We start from the raw sequence: 15089 nt of genomic DNA on the forward strand, positions 1-15089 counted from the left end.
GGCTGTGTGCTGACTAATGTTGGAATACACAAGGATGTCAGATAACAGGAAATACCTCGAAGCTAATAGTAGTAGACCCTGGGATTAGCACACCACACATGTGGTTCATCTGATCAGATAAGCAGAGCCATTGTCTGGAAAACGGGGGGAGTTGGTAAACACAGGGAATACCTTAAGCTGACCTTGCAGATGCACTCACGTCTCGAGCGCATCCTTAAACTTTTATGATGTGGATTAGTGAGATGGCCTAACGCACACATTGGAGGCTGGGGTAAGAAGGAGCGGTCATGCGACTATAAAAAGGGAGTCAGATGAGAAGGCGTCAGAGCTTACTTGGGAGATACATGATGCATGTTCTCTGTTTGTAACCTCTCCAGAATTCTGTAATAAAACCGTTTGTTTCACTTCAGTCTGATCTACTCGTCTCATTTATTTTGCATCAACGAACGCGCAGGACTGGTTTCGTCCACAATTTGATGACCCCGACGTGATGCAAAGGAGACCATTGGAAAAACAGGCTTGATCTTTCTCCTCCATTGCTCATCACAGGCGCGCCATTTACTCAGGTTGGCAGAAACCTATTTAAATAAATTCTGCATATTGACAACTGCTAAATTATGGATGGGTAAAAGAGGTTGGATCAGGTGATTAAATTTAAAGGACTGAATTGGAACAAACATAAGGTAAAAATATACTGAGTGATTAATAATGTATTGGGTCTGTGGTTTTTTGCCGGGAATTGGTGAACCCCTCCCGTCATCTGACGAGTGAATGGGATAAGGACTGGGTTGAAAGTCCCTGGGATTGGCTCTCCCTAAAACAGGGTTGGAGTCCCTGAGGTTCAAGTCCTCTAAAGTACCAGGTTGGAGACCCTGAGGTTCAAGTCCTCTAAAAGTATCAGGTTGGAGTCCTTGAGGTTTGAGTCCTCTAAAGTACCGGGTTGGAGTCCCTGAGGGTGGTCCTCTAAAGTACCGGGTTGGAGTCCCTGAGGGTGGTCCTCTAAAGCGCCCATTCGTGATAAGTTTGAAGTTCCTCACATGCAGCAAACCTAACGGTGACAACTGAGCATTGTGAGTCGAGCAAGTAAAACTTCGAAGACGTCTTGATGAGTACCAGTTTTTGATCAACATGGCTGAATACAGTAAAAGAGATTTAGAAAAGAATTGGATAATACAGTTGGAGTGGGGAATTGGCAATGGAAAACATTGGAGAGACAGATAATCATTTTGGCTAAAGCGGTTGATGACTTAGAGATAGACCCAAAAAAGTGGAAAAAGTGAAGGCAGAAACAGAGAAACTGTTGAGAAAATGGATGTTGGGGAAAGAACTGTCTCCCCATGACCAGATTTCCTTGGGACAGGCGTTAAATGATTTTACAGCTAGAGCAATAAAGGAATTAGACGAGGCTAAGGCAGAACATGAAAAGGCAGGAATGTCTAAGAAGGGAAAAGCCAGGAAGAGGTTATCAGATGCAGAACAGGAAATAGCTAAGGTCAGAAGGTTGAAGTGCACATATAATGGCAACCTGGATAGAATGGTAAGTATCCCCAAGTATCCCCACCCTCCTATGATAACCTAACGCCAGGCATTTTGACATGGACACCTGAGCTAGAGCAGGCATTCATTGAACTAAAGCAGGAACTAGCACATGTGGCTGACCTTGCTAGACCAGACTACACCATGAAAGGAGACAGGTTATCTCACCAGTGCGGGCAAACCCATAAAACACAAGGAAGAGTTCTTAGCACCAGAGAAAGCGATACAACTACCAAAACCGGTTGCCATCATAAAGTGCAAGGGACATCAGAAAGGGGACTCATTGGTGGAAAGAGGTAATGAGACAGCAGACAAGGCAGCAAAGGAAGCAGCAGGTTATAAAAGAACGAAGTTGGCAGATGGTGTTGAAGGAAGGTGAACCATGGGAACCAATTCCGACAGGAGAAAAGCTCAGGCAAGTGCAGGACCAGGCTAGCCCAGAAGAAAAGACTATTTGGCTGGATAAAGGTGGTAGAAAGAGTGAATTAGTCTGGGAAGGTCCCAATGGACTTTGGTAAAAGCAGGGCTGGGAGAAGCTCATGGGTTGGCACAAGTAGGAAAGGTACAGATGAGGGAAAACTTGAAAGGATGGTGGCATCCATTTCTAAACGCTATGATAGCCACACATGTAAAAGAATGTGAAGTATGTAATGTAAATAATGTGGCAAAAAACTTGCAAACCAGGGGTAGGAAAATTCCCTAAGCCCAATCGCCCAGGGGAACACATTCAGATAGATTATACAGATATGATTCAGACAGTCAGGAAGTACAGGTATCTGTTAATGTTCGTGGACGTATTTTTGGATTGGGTGGAAGCGTTCCCCACTATGAGGAAAGATAGCAAATCAGGCTGTAAAATGTTGATCAATCACTGGATTCCCCAACACGTGTTTCCCAAAAGAATTCACTCAGATAATGGTACTCACTTAATAAGTAACGCCTTGGCATGGGTAGAACAATTATTAGGCCTATAGCTTCTTAAATGGTAAGATATCTGTAGATTAGTCACTGTGTGAAAATTGGCTTTGAGAAATAATCGGATTTGGCTTGATAAAATTTGGGGAACACCCAGGGCCCAGGGAATTTGGTAGATAAAGTTAATAAAGAAAAGTGAATGGTGGCAAAAGCATGTTATAGTAATGTATGAATGAGTCGACTTTAAGGAAAATGCTGAGCTCGTTCTGTGTGTGTTGTATAGTTTTTCGTTCTTAGAGAAAAAAGAAGAGAAAGGGGGATTGGTCTCTCTCTCTTTTTCTCTCTCCCTCTGTGTGTGTGTGTGTGTGTGTACACGAAGCTAGACTTCGTCTGTGTGTCAGCCCCTCCTTTTCTGAGTAAGAAATGTGTGTGTGCGCAGATTTGGGTCTGTGTGTGTGTCTGAGCGCCACCCCTCCCTCTTCTCTTTCTGGGGGTGAAGCGTTTATGTTCTCTGACCTGCTGTGTGTCTATAGAGTAACTTTATGAGAGTTGAGGATTGATAAGGAATGATATTTGCTTTATATAGTTAAAACTTAAGGAGCCTTTGTAGGGGACTTTGCTGAAAAATTAAAATAAATAGATTTATGAGTCTCTTATATGGAGGACAATTAAACTTAAAATCACTAGTTAAAGTAAGTAATGTTTATTAAATTTGAATATTATTAATGTGAGGAGGAAAAGTCATATGGATAAGGAGTCCTATGTTTTGTTTTACCTTTATATGGTTATAAACAACAATGAGTCTTCTTTGGGAGACAAAAGAGGACTTTTGATTATATCGTGGACATCTAAGAGTTAAGTAAAATCTATGAACCTCTTTTCAGAGACGTCGATAAAATATATATAAATGAGATGAGCTCCCAAGAAAGGACAGAATAGTTGGGGAAGTAAATAACCAGTGTGCTGACAGATAAGTGTATAAATGTGTGCATTGTTAAAAGAATGGATTGGGATTAACTCTTTGTTGTGTCATATTCACTTTTGTTTGAATGAGCAGGAGAGAGCCAGATGACTGTGGGCGGAGAACCAGTGCATAACCTGAGCTCCATTGAAGACATCTGTGGGTGACTAAGAGGCTACTGTTTTATCCACAAACTCTTTCACAAACTTAGAAATTAGTATTTAGATGTAAGTGCATTTAATTCTAGCTAGCACTGTTTATAAATCTTCAGTGTGTGTTCATTTATTGATGAATAAAGAAATTTGTAATTAACAGTAAGGGTTAATAAGGGAACTGTTAAAAAGACAAAAAAGCAAACTAAGGTGTCAAATGTAATTACTCCGGTTGATGTTGTGCGGAAGAGTTTATGGTGGGAACACAGCCTGCCATAGGAGGTATCAGGAGACTTTTAGCTAATCTCCTAGGGGTTCCAGCTATGGACGAGATTCTACAGAAAGCTGGACTAAATTGATATGTGGGGACTGCTGAGAATGATCCAGAGCTGTTTTCTGCAGTTTGAGGTCGAATGTAGAGAGCATTGAGTGATACATTTCCGACAAATGCGCATCCTGATAATATTCTGATTGAGCCACTGAGACTGGAAGAAAACCCGAGAGCTTATGTTTTAAGAGCCCTTCAAGTGTGGAGAAATGTTACAGGAAATGATCCGGATTTGAATCAGATGGAACAGTCCATTTTGCGAGCCAAAATACAGAAGAGGTTGCCCCTACCAGTGACGAGCAAACTGGCAGAGGTGGTTGGCCTTGGAAGTATGGCAAAAGGTGTGAATACAGATCATACAGCCAACCAGGTGGGGATGACAAGAAGAAGGAGAAGAAGCAGGCTTTGGTTAAATAGAGTCAGTCTCTGCTAAATCAGCTATCATAACAACAATAGCTGAGTCAGGTTCAGCTCTAACTATCGCAGTTATCATTGATACCTCCAGCTGTTGCATGCTCTGATGAAGCACATGGGTTAGCTTATGTTGCAAGTTAGAAGTAAAATCACAAAGGCGTATGGGTTTTGGGCACCATACTTACTTGAGTAGATTGATTATGTCATAGGTAGGTGCACAATCTGTTGGAGAAATAATGTTCGGAAGGGTATGATAGTTCCTCCTGGTCACATTCCGACTCCAAGGGGTCCTATGCATGAGTTGTTGTGGATTGTTATTGGCATGATAAAGCCAGTTGAAGGGAAAAGATATTTATTAGTGGTAGTAGCTTTATCAGTGCCTAAATTTTGTGTAAAGAAGTCATAGGTAGATAGGGACTTCCAGATCTCCTCAGATCATGGGAAAGAGTTTGTGGATAAGATAGTAAGAATGATTTTTGCAAGATTGGGGATTAGACAACGTCTTGGAGCAGTTTACCACCCATAAAGTCAAGGGAATTGTGAAAAAATGAATGCTAGTTTGAAAAATCGCATTGCCAAAATCTGTCAGCAGACAGGTTTAAATTGGGTAGCAGCACTCCCATTAACATTAATGACGAAGACGAGGATGAGGTGGAAGAAGGTGAACTGGTGGAGGAATATTCTTTTTGAATATTTAATCATTTTATATTCATTCTTAGTGGATCTTGCATTATCTTATGGAGTTACGATTCGCATATGATGTGTCTGTTGTTTTTCCCAAGGACTCGCTGTTGTTTTCTTTCCCTTTTAGAAAGAAAGGTGGGAGGTTTAGTGTTTGGAGATCGGGAAGCGTTGAAGGGGTGCACACCTTCACGGATGGACGATAAAAATGGACTGAGAGACTCTGAATAAGAAGGTCTACACCCAACACCATCAACACCATTTGGGGAGTCGACATGTGGAAGAGTTTCAGTCTGATACATTGATGTGTTTATATGTCTTTGCTTGAGTACGTTGGGACCTCAGATGTGTTTTCTTTTCTTTTCTTTTCTTTTCTTTTCTTTTTACGAGTTAGGGAAATGGGTTTTAGGTTTGTTATCGGGTCCGATAGGTCGACTAGCCCGCTAACGAACATTATTTTAATTTGTTTTTTTGGGGTTCCATATGTATTAGCTTAAGTCAACTGCATACATATTGAATTTTTCTTTTAACGTTGGACTGGAGTTCCATAAAGGAGGTTGCTTGTGGCAGGAGAACCGTGAGAGAATTTTTCCTGTCCAAATTGTTTGATGGATATTTCAGGAAGGTTGGCTGCCTGACAGGTTTTTTCGCTCTCACACTCCAGACAATGTGCAGTTGTTAAGCAAATGTAATGTGTTATATGTGTAATCGCACTCATGTTCATCTTTTGTTTTTCGAGGCCCTGTATAGCCACGAAGGGGGGAATATGAGGTGTATAGACGATCAACTACGAACAAAGACCATTAGTATTAGTACTTTTCCCCCCAAAGACGTTGTATTATGGGGGAATAGAATTAGACTACACCTTAGGCAGCTCCACAGCATGGATATTTGATTTGTCATTCACTGCGCAGGTCAGAACTCAACATATAGAGGTTACGATGCTATGTCTGAATGTTGACCTTTCGGGTGAAAGGTCAAAAGGGGGAATTGTGGAATTATTAGCCTTAGTATTGTTCATATTACTTTTTAAGATGTATTATGTCTAGCATTGAAAGCTTAATGGTTATATTGTACAATTCTAAGAGCTAAGAGTCAGCACATAAGGCTGTGTGCTGACTAATGTTGGAATACACAAGGACGTCAGATAACAGGAAATACCTCGAAGCTAATAGTAGTAGACTCTGGGATTAGCACACCACACGTGTGGTTCATCTGATCAGATAAGCAGAGCCATTGTCTGGAAAACGGGGGGAGTTGGTAAACACAGGGAATACCTTAAGCTGACCTTGCAGATGCACTCACGTCTCGAGCGCATCCTTAAACTTTTATGATGTGGATTAGTGAGATGGCCTAACGCACACATTGGAGGCTGGGGTAAGAAGGAGCGGTCATGCGACTATAAAAAGGGAGTCAGATGAGAAGGGGTCAGAGCTTACTTAGGAGATACATGATGCATGTTCTCTGTTTGTAACCTCTCCAGAATTCTGTAATAAAACCGTTTGTTTCACTTCAGTCTGATCTACTCGTCTCATTTATTTTGCATCAACGAATGCGCAGGACTGGTTTCGTCCACACTATGAAAGAACTTTATGCAGCCATTAGTAAACACCAGACCAAACACCCTGAGGCTGCTTTTATTGTTGCTGGTGACTTCAACCACTCCAACCTGAAAACAGTCCTCCCCAGATTCCACCAACATGTCTCCTGCCATACCAGAGGGGACAAGACTTTGGACCATGTTTATTCCAACCTGCCTGGGGCATACAAAGCAACACCCCTCCCCCCATTGGACAATCTGACCATCTCTCCCTTTTCCTCACACCTCGGTACTCACCACTCATCCAACGTGTGAAACCCACTGTGAGGACAATAAAAGTGTGGCCAGAGGGGACAGATGCTCTGCTCCAGGACCGGTTTAAAAATACTGATTGGAATATGTTCACTCACACAGACTTGGATCAGTACGCCTCATCTGTACTGGACCACATCTCCACCACTATAGACAGTGTCACCACCCAGAAACAGATCACCATGTATCCCAACCAAAAGCCTTGGATGAACCGGGATGTTCGTCTCCTGCTGAAGGCCCGCAATATCGCCTTCAGGTCGGGAGATGAGATACACAGGCCTACAGTGCAGCCAGGGCTGAGCTGAAGAAGGGCATCAAAAAGGCCAAACACCACTACAAAGGGAAGGTAGAAGAACACTTCTCCAACTCCGACCCCCGACATATGTGGCAAGGACTCCAGATTATCACAGATTACAAGACCATCAACCCCTCCCCCACCTCCTCTGACGTCTCCTTCCTCAACGAGCTCAACAATTTCTACGCACGTTTTGAGAGAGGGAACCCAACAACCGTATCCAAGGCAGATGTGTCTGCAGACCACCAACCACTGACTCTTTCTCCCACCGATGTAGGAGCGGCGCTGGGCAGGGCAAGTCCACAAGGCTGCGGGTCCTGATGGCATCCCTGGACGTGTTCTCAGAGCATGTTCTGGAGAGCTGGCAGTAGTGCTGACGGACATATTCAACCTGTCCTTGGCCCGTGCTGTGGTACCAAGCTGCTTCAAAACCACCTCCATCGTCCCGATACCCAAAAATTCCAAACCGTCACGACTGAATGACTACCACCCGGTAGCCCTCACCCCCATCATCACAAAGTGCTTTGAGCGGCTGGTCCTAGCACATCTCAAATCCTGCCCCCACCCTGGACGCCCACCAATTTGCATACCGCCAGAATAGGAGCACAGAGGATGCAGTCTCCATAGCACTGCACTCTGTCCTCTCACACCTGGACAATAAAAATACCTCCGTCAGGATGCTGTTCGTAGACTTCAGTTCAGCATTCAACACAGTCATCCCCTCAAAACTCATCACAAAACTCGCAGACTTGGGCATTAGTTCCCTCATGTGCAACTGGTTACTGGACTTCCTGACCAACCGACCCCAACATGTCTGGTTGGATAACCACTGCTCATCCACCATCACCATAAACACTGGTGTACCACAAGGCTGTGTGATGAGTCCCTTCCTCTACTCCCTCTTCAACCATGACTGCAAGCCTGTCGATGGTTCCAATACCATCATTAAGTTTGCAGATGACATCACGGTGATTGGCCTCATCAAAACAACGATGAGACAGCCTATAGGGAGGAGGTGGATCGTCTGGCTGAGTGGTGCGACACAAACAACCTTCTGCTCAACGCTGAGAAAATCAAGGAGCTCATTGTGGACTTCAGAAGGAATGCTGACCCACATCCATCCACATCAAGGGGACGGCAGTGAAGCGTGTGAACAGCTTCAAGTTCCTTGGTGTCCACATCTCCAAGGATCTCACCTGGACGACCAGCTGCTCCAAGCTGGTAAAGAAGGCTCATCAGCGCTGAGGATGAACCACCTGTCCTCAGACATCCTGGTGAACTTTTATCGCTGCACCATTGAGAGCATCCTGACCAACTGCATCACAGTATGGTATGGGTGCTGCTCTGCCTCAGACCGGAAGGCGCTGCAGAGGGTGGTGAAAGCTGCCCAGCGCATCATCGGTGCACCACTTCCTGCCATAAAGGACATCTTCAGGAAGCGGTGTCTGAAGAGGGCTGGGAAAATCATCAAATAACCCAGTCATCCAGCACACAGACTCTTCACCCTCCTGCCCTCTGGGAGGCGCTACAGGAACCTCCGGACCAAGACCACCAGGTACCGGAACAGCTTCTTTCCAACAGATGTCACACTCCTGAACTCTGCCTCCTGATACCTAAACAAATAACAATGGACTGTACCCTAACACACACCAATAACACACAGACTTAAACACCACTCAACACCAATTACCGGCACTCACATCTGTTGTATATACTGCCCATTATTGTATATACTGTGTAAATATTCTACCTGTTCATAAGTACATACTTACCCCCCTTCATATTTATAACCTGTTCATAGTACTTTATACCCCTTCATATTTATTCATAGTTCATAGTACTTTTATACCCCTTCATATTTATTCATAGTTCATAGTACTTTATACCCCTTCGTATTTATAACCTGTACATTCATGTTTATAACCTGTATAACCCCCTTCATGTCTAGATCCCCTCATATTTTTTAACCTGTACATACTATACTTACTGTACATTGTAACATACATATTTATATTTCTGCTAAGCACTTCTGGATGGATGCAAACTGCATTTCGTTGCTTTATACCTGCGACATACGCAATGACAATAAAGTTTAATTCTATTCTATTCTATATCTTTTTATTCACTAGACAAATGATTATATTCAGATAACCTTTAGAATACATTTAGAAAACAATTGGCTAAAACAATTGGCTTAAACTTAACTCACACTGCTCCTTGCTATTAGCAGTTGGCAGTTCTCATAAAATTTCTTACATTTTTATTAGGTTTCATGAAATATTCACTTACCATGTAAAGGAAGTCCAGTACAGCACAGATGTTCACTCAGAAATGTATGCACTACTGAAATTATTAGCTTGATCAACCCTCAAAAGAGTGCAGTAACACTGAGATTAATTAATTAAAGTACTTTGGTTATAGGAGACTCGATTGTCGGACACGTGAAATTAGCTACTCCTTTAGGGGTGGCAGCATTAACAGATGTTAGAGCGCCGGACATTAGTGGCAACCTTAGTCACTTAGCTGATAAAAGATATTCGAGGATAGTCATTCATGTAGGGGCCAATGATATCCATCTGCGGCAGTCTGAGATAACTAAGGCTAATATTAGAGAGGTGATTAAACAGGCCCAGACGATGTCCATGGCTGTAATTTGCTCTGGCCCCATCCCAATGCGGCGCGGCGCTGAAGCCTACAGCAGGCTTTCAGAGTTAAACTGCTGGTTGTCCAAGTGGTGTTCTGAAAATCAAGTGGGCTTTATAGATAATTGGTTGCGTTTTTGAGGGCAAGCCTGGTCTTATAGGTAGGGATGGTGTCCACCCCACGCGGGAGGGTGCTGACTTACTTTCGTGCAGCATAGCTCATAGTCTTTTAGTTAGTCAGCAGAGTAGTGTAAACAGCTGCTGACAGTCCAGAGCCGGGACCAGGCTGCAGACAGACAGGCTAAACCAACTGTCTGCAATCCGCCTTGAGGCGTCACCCAAGTTCAACTCTGTTGAGACTGTGTCTTTGCCCTGAATTAAAACTAAATTTAATCACAGAAAAAATCTGCCTGTTTAAACAACCTAATCAACATATATCCGTATTCTGATGAAAGCACTAACACCTTAGATCTAAAATTTGTATATATAAGGTCACTAAACTCAAAAGCAGTCATCGTAAATGAAATTATAAGCGATCATAAATTTGACATTTTCTGTCTTACTGAAACATGGGCTAGACCAAATGAATATTCAGCTTTAAATAAAGCCACCCCTTTAGGCTATAATTATGCACATAGGCCAAGATTATCAGGCAAGGGAAGTGGAGTCTGTGTAATCTACAAAAATACTCTAGATATTAGTCAGAAACAATGCGACACTTTTACTTCCTTTAAGGTCCTTTCTATTCACATTACAAATCCAGTCACAAAAAAGAACGCATTTTCATTATTTAACATTTACAGGCAACCAGGGCCCTGCTCTGAATTTTTAAAATAATTTAGTGATTTTGCTGCAAACCTGGCTGTGTGCAACGATAAAGTAATAATTGTAGGAGATTTTAATATTCACTTTGAGAAGGTAGATGACCCACTAAAAAGGCATTTACCTCAATTCTAGACTCTGTTGGTTTTACCCAAAATGTAACAGGGCCTACACACTACTGTAGTCACATGCTAGATTTAGTTTTGACACTAGGTGTTAACATAGACTAGCTTAATATCCTACCACAAACCTCAGCAATCTCCGACCATTACTTAACTTCATATGAACTACGTCTTAGCCATAATATATGTACATCCCCTCGTTATTCTACAAAGCGCTCAATAAAACCTTCTACTGCCCTACAATTTATAGAAAATCTGCCAGAGCTATCAACACCCGTTTTCACCCCACCAGACCCAATGGAACTAGATTTACTGACTGATTATTTAGAAAATACCTTCCGATCCACTTTAGAAAATGTAGCGCCACTTAAAGTAAAAAGAATAAGACAGAAAGAGAGCCTGGAAACTTTTTACCCACTCCCACAGCTAGAACTAGAGAAGATTATCTCTTCTGCAAATTGCACAACCTGCATACAGTAGCAGAGTTATAGAGTTTTTTTTTTTGGGGGGGGGGGGCCATTTGAGAGACAGAAAATGGATAATGAGATGAGAACATGTCAGATACTAGTGAAAACATGGAATAGGTTTTTATATCCAGAGTAAACTTTTAGTCTTTAGAGACAAACAACATGAAAACAACATGAAAATCCACCCATTTGCGAAAAATTGTGAACATGATAGTAGTCAAAATATGAAACAGTTCTTTATGCCCACAGTAAAGCTGTTAGTCTGCACTACTGTACACAGGATGTGCAGAGTATATGTGCATGCTCCTTGCAGACATATTTTTTACATTTTGAACAGGTTATGCTGGTCTTACAATCGTTTTGGGTCGGACAGACCTGACACCTGCCACGTTTCATGATATATATCAATATATTTCATATATATTCATATATATATATGAAATATATCAACTCAAATGTATCAACTGCACCTGCAGGTGTGGTCATGTTAGGTCACACACACTAACAGAAAACAGCTTTGGGTCAAATTGACCCCTGAGGATGACCAATGTGTGCAATATGTGTTCAGCACATTGAAAAAATATCATCATGACAATTTTATGCTTTATCAGTTGTCCCCATCAAATTAAGAAAAGTCATGAAATATGAAGCAAAAGAAAAAAAGTCAACTACTATTTTTTGAATGATACACATTGAATGGGGTCAAATTGACCCCAAGGACAATAGGAGGGTTAAAGAAAATGGAGAACTGTGTAAAAAATGCTGGATGTCACAGAACTTCCTCCTACTAAACAGTAGGAAAACAGAGGTTCTCCATTAGCAAGAAATAAACTAACAGATTTAATTTTAAATCTCACCGACTTTCCAGTTACACTTGGCTTAGCAGCAAAAAATCTTGGCGTCATAATTGATTCAGATTTATCATTCGATCAACACATAGGCAGCATCACTAGGACAGCTTTTCTGCATCTTTGCAACATTGCCAAGATAAGAAATGCCCTATCCCTGTGTGATGCAGAAACACTAGTACATGCCTTTATTACTTCCAGGCTAGACTACTGTAATGCACTACTGTCAGGATGTACAAGCAGCGATTTAAGCAAACTTCAACTAGTCAAAAACGCCGCAGCCAGGGTCGTCACTAAAACTAGAAAATTTGATCATATCAGGCCAGTGTTATCATCACTTCATTGGCTGCCTGTTAAATTCCGTATTGATTATAAAAAAATTTTATTGACATATAAAGCCCTACAAGGGCTCACTCCTGAGTACTTACAAGACCTTATTTCCCATTATGAGCCATCACGACTACTCAAATCCCAGAGTGCTTGCTTTTAATAGTTGCTAGAATTCATAAGGCTGCAGCTGGGGGAAGAGCTTGTTCTTATAAAGAGCTTCTTGTTCTTATAAAGAGCTTGTTCTTATAACTCTAGAATGATCTTCCAGAAACTGTTCGGGACTCAGACACAGTCTCAAATCTAGGCTGAAACTCACTTGTTCAGTTTAGCTTTTGGTAGGTAATGTTCCCCCTTAGATAAAGGCAGCAGATCCAGGGGTCCATGGACACAGGGAATTATAGTAAACTGAGACGCTGGTGCTGTCATCCCGCTGCTAACACGTGGTCAATCAGGTTTGTGGACAGTGGAGCGGAGGGATGCCAAACTGTTTCCGAGTGCTCGGAGAGTCATTAGCCACACTCTGTAAATGTTTACATCCCCTGTGGAGTCAGCTGTGCTAGTTAATCACACTAACTGAATTCTCTTATGAAGACATTCCACTAAGGACCAGCTTCTCTCTCCAGGGGAGTGAGTACCCTGAGTAAAAGTGAGGAAGGAGAATCATGTGAATTGGATAAAAGTGTGGAAGTAAAGTGATTTGAAATGAGGAAAAGTGAGGAAGGAGGGTTATCTGAATTGGATTAAATTGTGGAAGGAAAGTGACCTGAAATGTATAAAAAAGTGTTGAGGAAGAGTGATCTGAATTAAAAGCTTGAAAAGAGTGTAATCAGAGGTGGTGAAAAGCATGGAAGGAGAGTAATTTTGTTTGCAAAAACTGTGTAATTCAATAAAGCAAGATGGAAGAATAAAACAACTTGGGGAAAAGTGAGTGGAAGTTGATAAAAGTGTGGAAGTAGAATAAGCAAAGTTGGTTACAAGTAGGGAAGGAATGCAATCTGATTTGTGTAAAAATGTGTAATTGAGTAAGGACAGATAGGTACACAATCCAAGTTTGATAAAAGTGTGGAAGTAAAGTGATTTGAAATGAGGGAAAGTGAGGAAGAAGAGTGATCTGAATTGGATAAAAGTAAGGAAGGAAAGTGATCTGAAATGAGTGAAAGTGAGGAAGGAGGGTTATCTGAATTGGATTAAAGTGTGGAAGGAAAGTGACCTGAAATGCATAAAAAAGTGTTGAGGAAGAGTGATCTGAATTGGATAGAAATATGGATGGGGAGTGATCTGAATTAGGTAAAAGTATGGATGGAGAATGATCTGAAATGAGTAAAAGTGAGGAAGGAGAATCATGTGAATTGAATAAAAGTGTGGAAGGAGAGTAGTCTGAATTGGGTTCTGGAGCTGAACTCCAGCTCACACATTGAACTCTGCTGCTAGCCATGAGCATTTCCAAGCCAGTGGAGTCACATCCATCAGCTCTGCTGGCTAATCACACTAACTGACTTCTCTTATGAAGACATTCCACTGAGGCCCAACGTCTCTGGGTACTCACTCACCTGCACCAGGTGATGCCCTGCAAGGACAGCAATTGGCTCTTGTCTCAGACCTTCCCCAAGGTTCATGGTGGAGTGATTAACACTCAGTGTGTGACCTCTGTAGTGAGCTTCCTCCCACTACACCTAAAGAGCTTGACTAAGAGCTTAAATGTTACCACATCTGCTCTGCCTGACTAAGTCATGGTTAATTTTATTTTCAGCACAAAAACTGCCTAACAAGACTTGAGATCCATAGGACAAATTGATTGTGCTAGTCATCCTTATGAAGTTGTGATGGGAATATTTGGGGAAGTTAGTCATACAAGAGAAAATTGTATAACTTTGCAGTAGTGGGTGTGGTATTTGGTGATGTGAAGGCTTTGGAGAGGTGGGGTCATGGTGATGTCACAGAGTGCGTTTGCTTCTTGGTTATTTTATTGTATTTCATTGCTCATTTATTTGCTGCTTTGACAATGCTGTAAAAGGTTGAATGTTAATGAACTCTGACTATGAAGTATCTAGCGGTGAAATTTGTCTACTTTGGCCCAGAGAAAATCATAAATTGAATTGTTCTAAAATTTATTCGGTGGTAGATGTGCTTGAACATTGTACTATGAAAGAATTACTGAGAGAGGAGTGCAGACGCAATCAAGCAAAAGTTTGGAAGGAGAGTAATCCGAATTAAAAGCTTGAAAAGAGTGTAATCCGAGGTGGTGAAAAGCATGGAAGGAGAGTAATTTTGTTTGAGAAAAATGTGTAATTCAATAAAGCAAGATGGAAGAATAAAACAACTTGGGGAAAAGTGAGGAAGGAAAGTGATCTGAATGGGGTAAAAGTGTGGAAATACAATGATCTGTATGGGTTAAATGCGTGGAAGGAAAGTGATCTTAATTTGATAAAAGTGTGGAAGTAGAATAAGCAAAGTTGGTTACAAGTAGGGAAGGAATGCAATCTGATTTGTGTAAAAATGTGTAATTGAGTAAGGACAGATAGGTACACAATCCAAGTTTGATAAAAGTGTGGAAGTAAAGTGATTTGAAATGAGGGAAAGTGAGGAAGAAGAGTGATCTGAATTGGATAAAAGTAAGGAAGGAAAGTGATCTGAAATGAGTGAAAGTGAGGAAGGAGGGTGATCTGAATTGGATTAAAGTGTGGAAAGAAAGTGACCTGAAATGTATAAAAAAGTGTTGAGGAA

The sequence above is a fragment of the Pygocentrus nattereri genome, chromosome 9, assembly GCF_015220715.1.
Source record: "Pygocentrus nattereri isolate fPygNat1 chromosome 9, fPygNat1.pri, whole genome shotgun sequence".
NCBI classification, from domain to species: domain Eukaryota; kingdom Metazoa; phylum Chordata; class Actinopteri; order Characiformes; family Serrasalmidae; genus Pygocentrus; species Pygocentrus nattereri.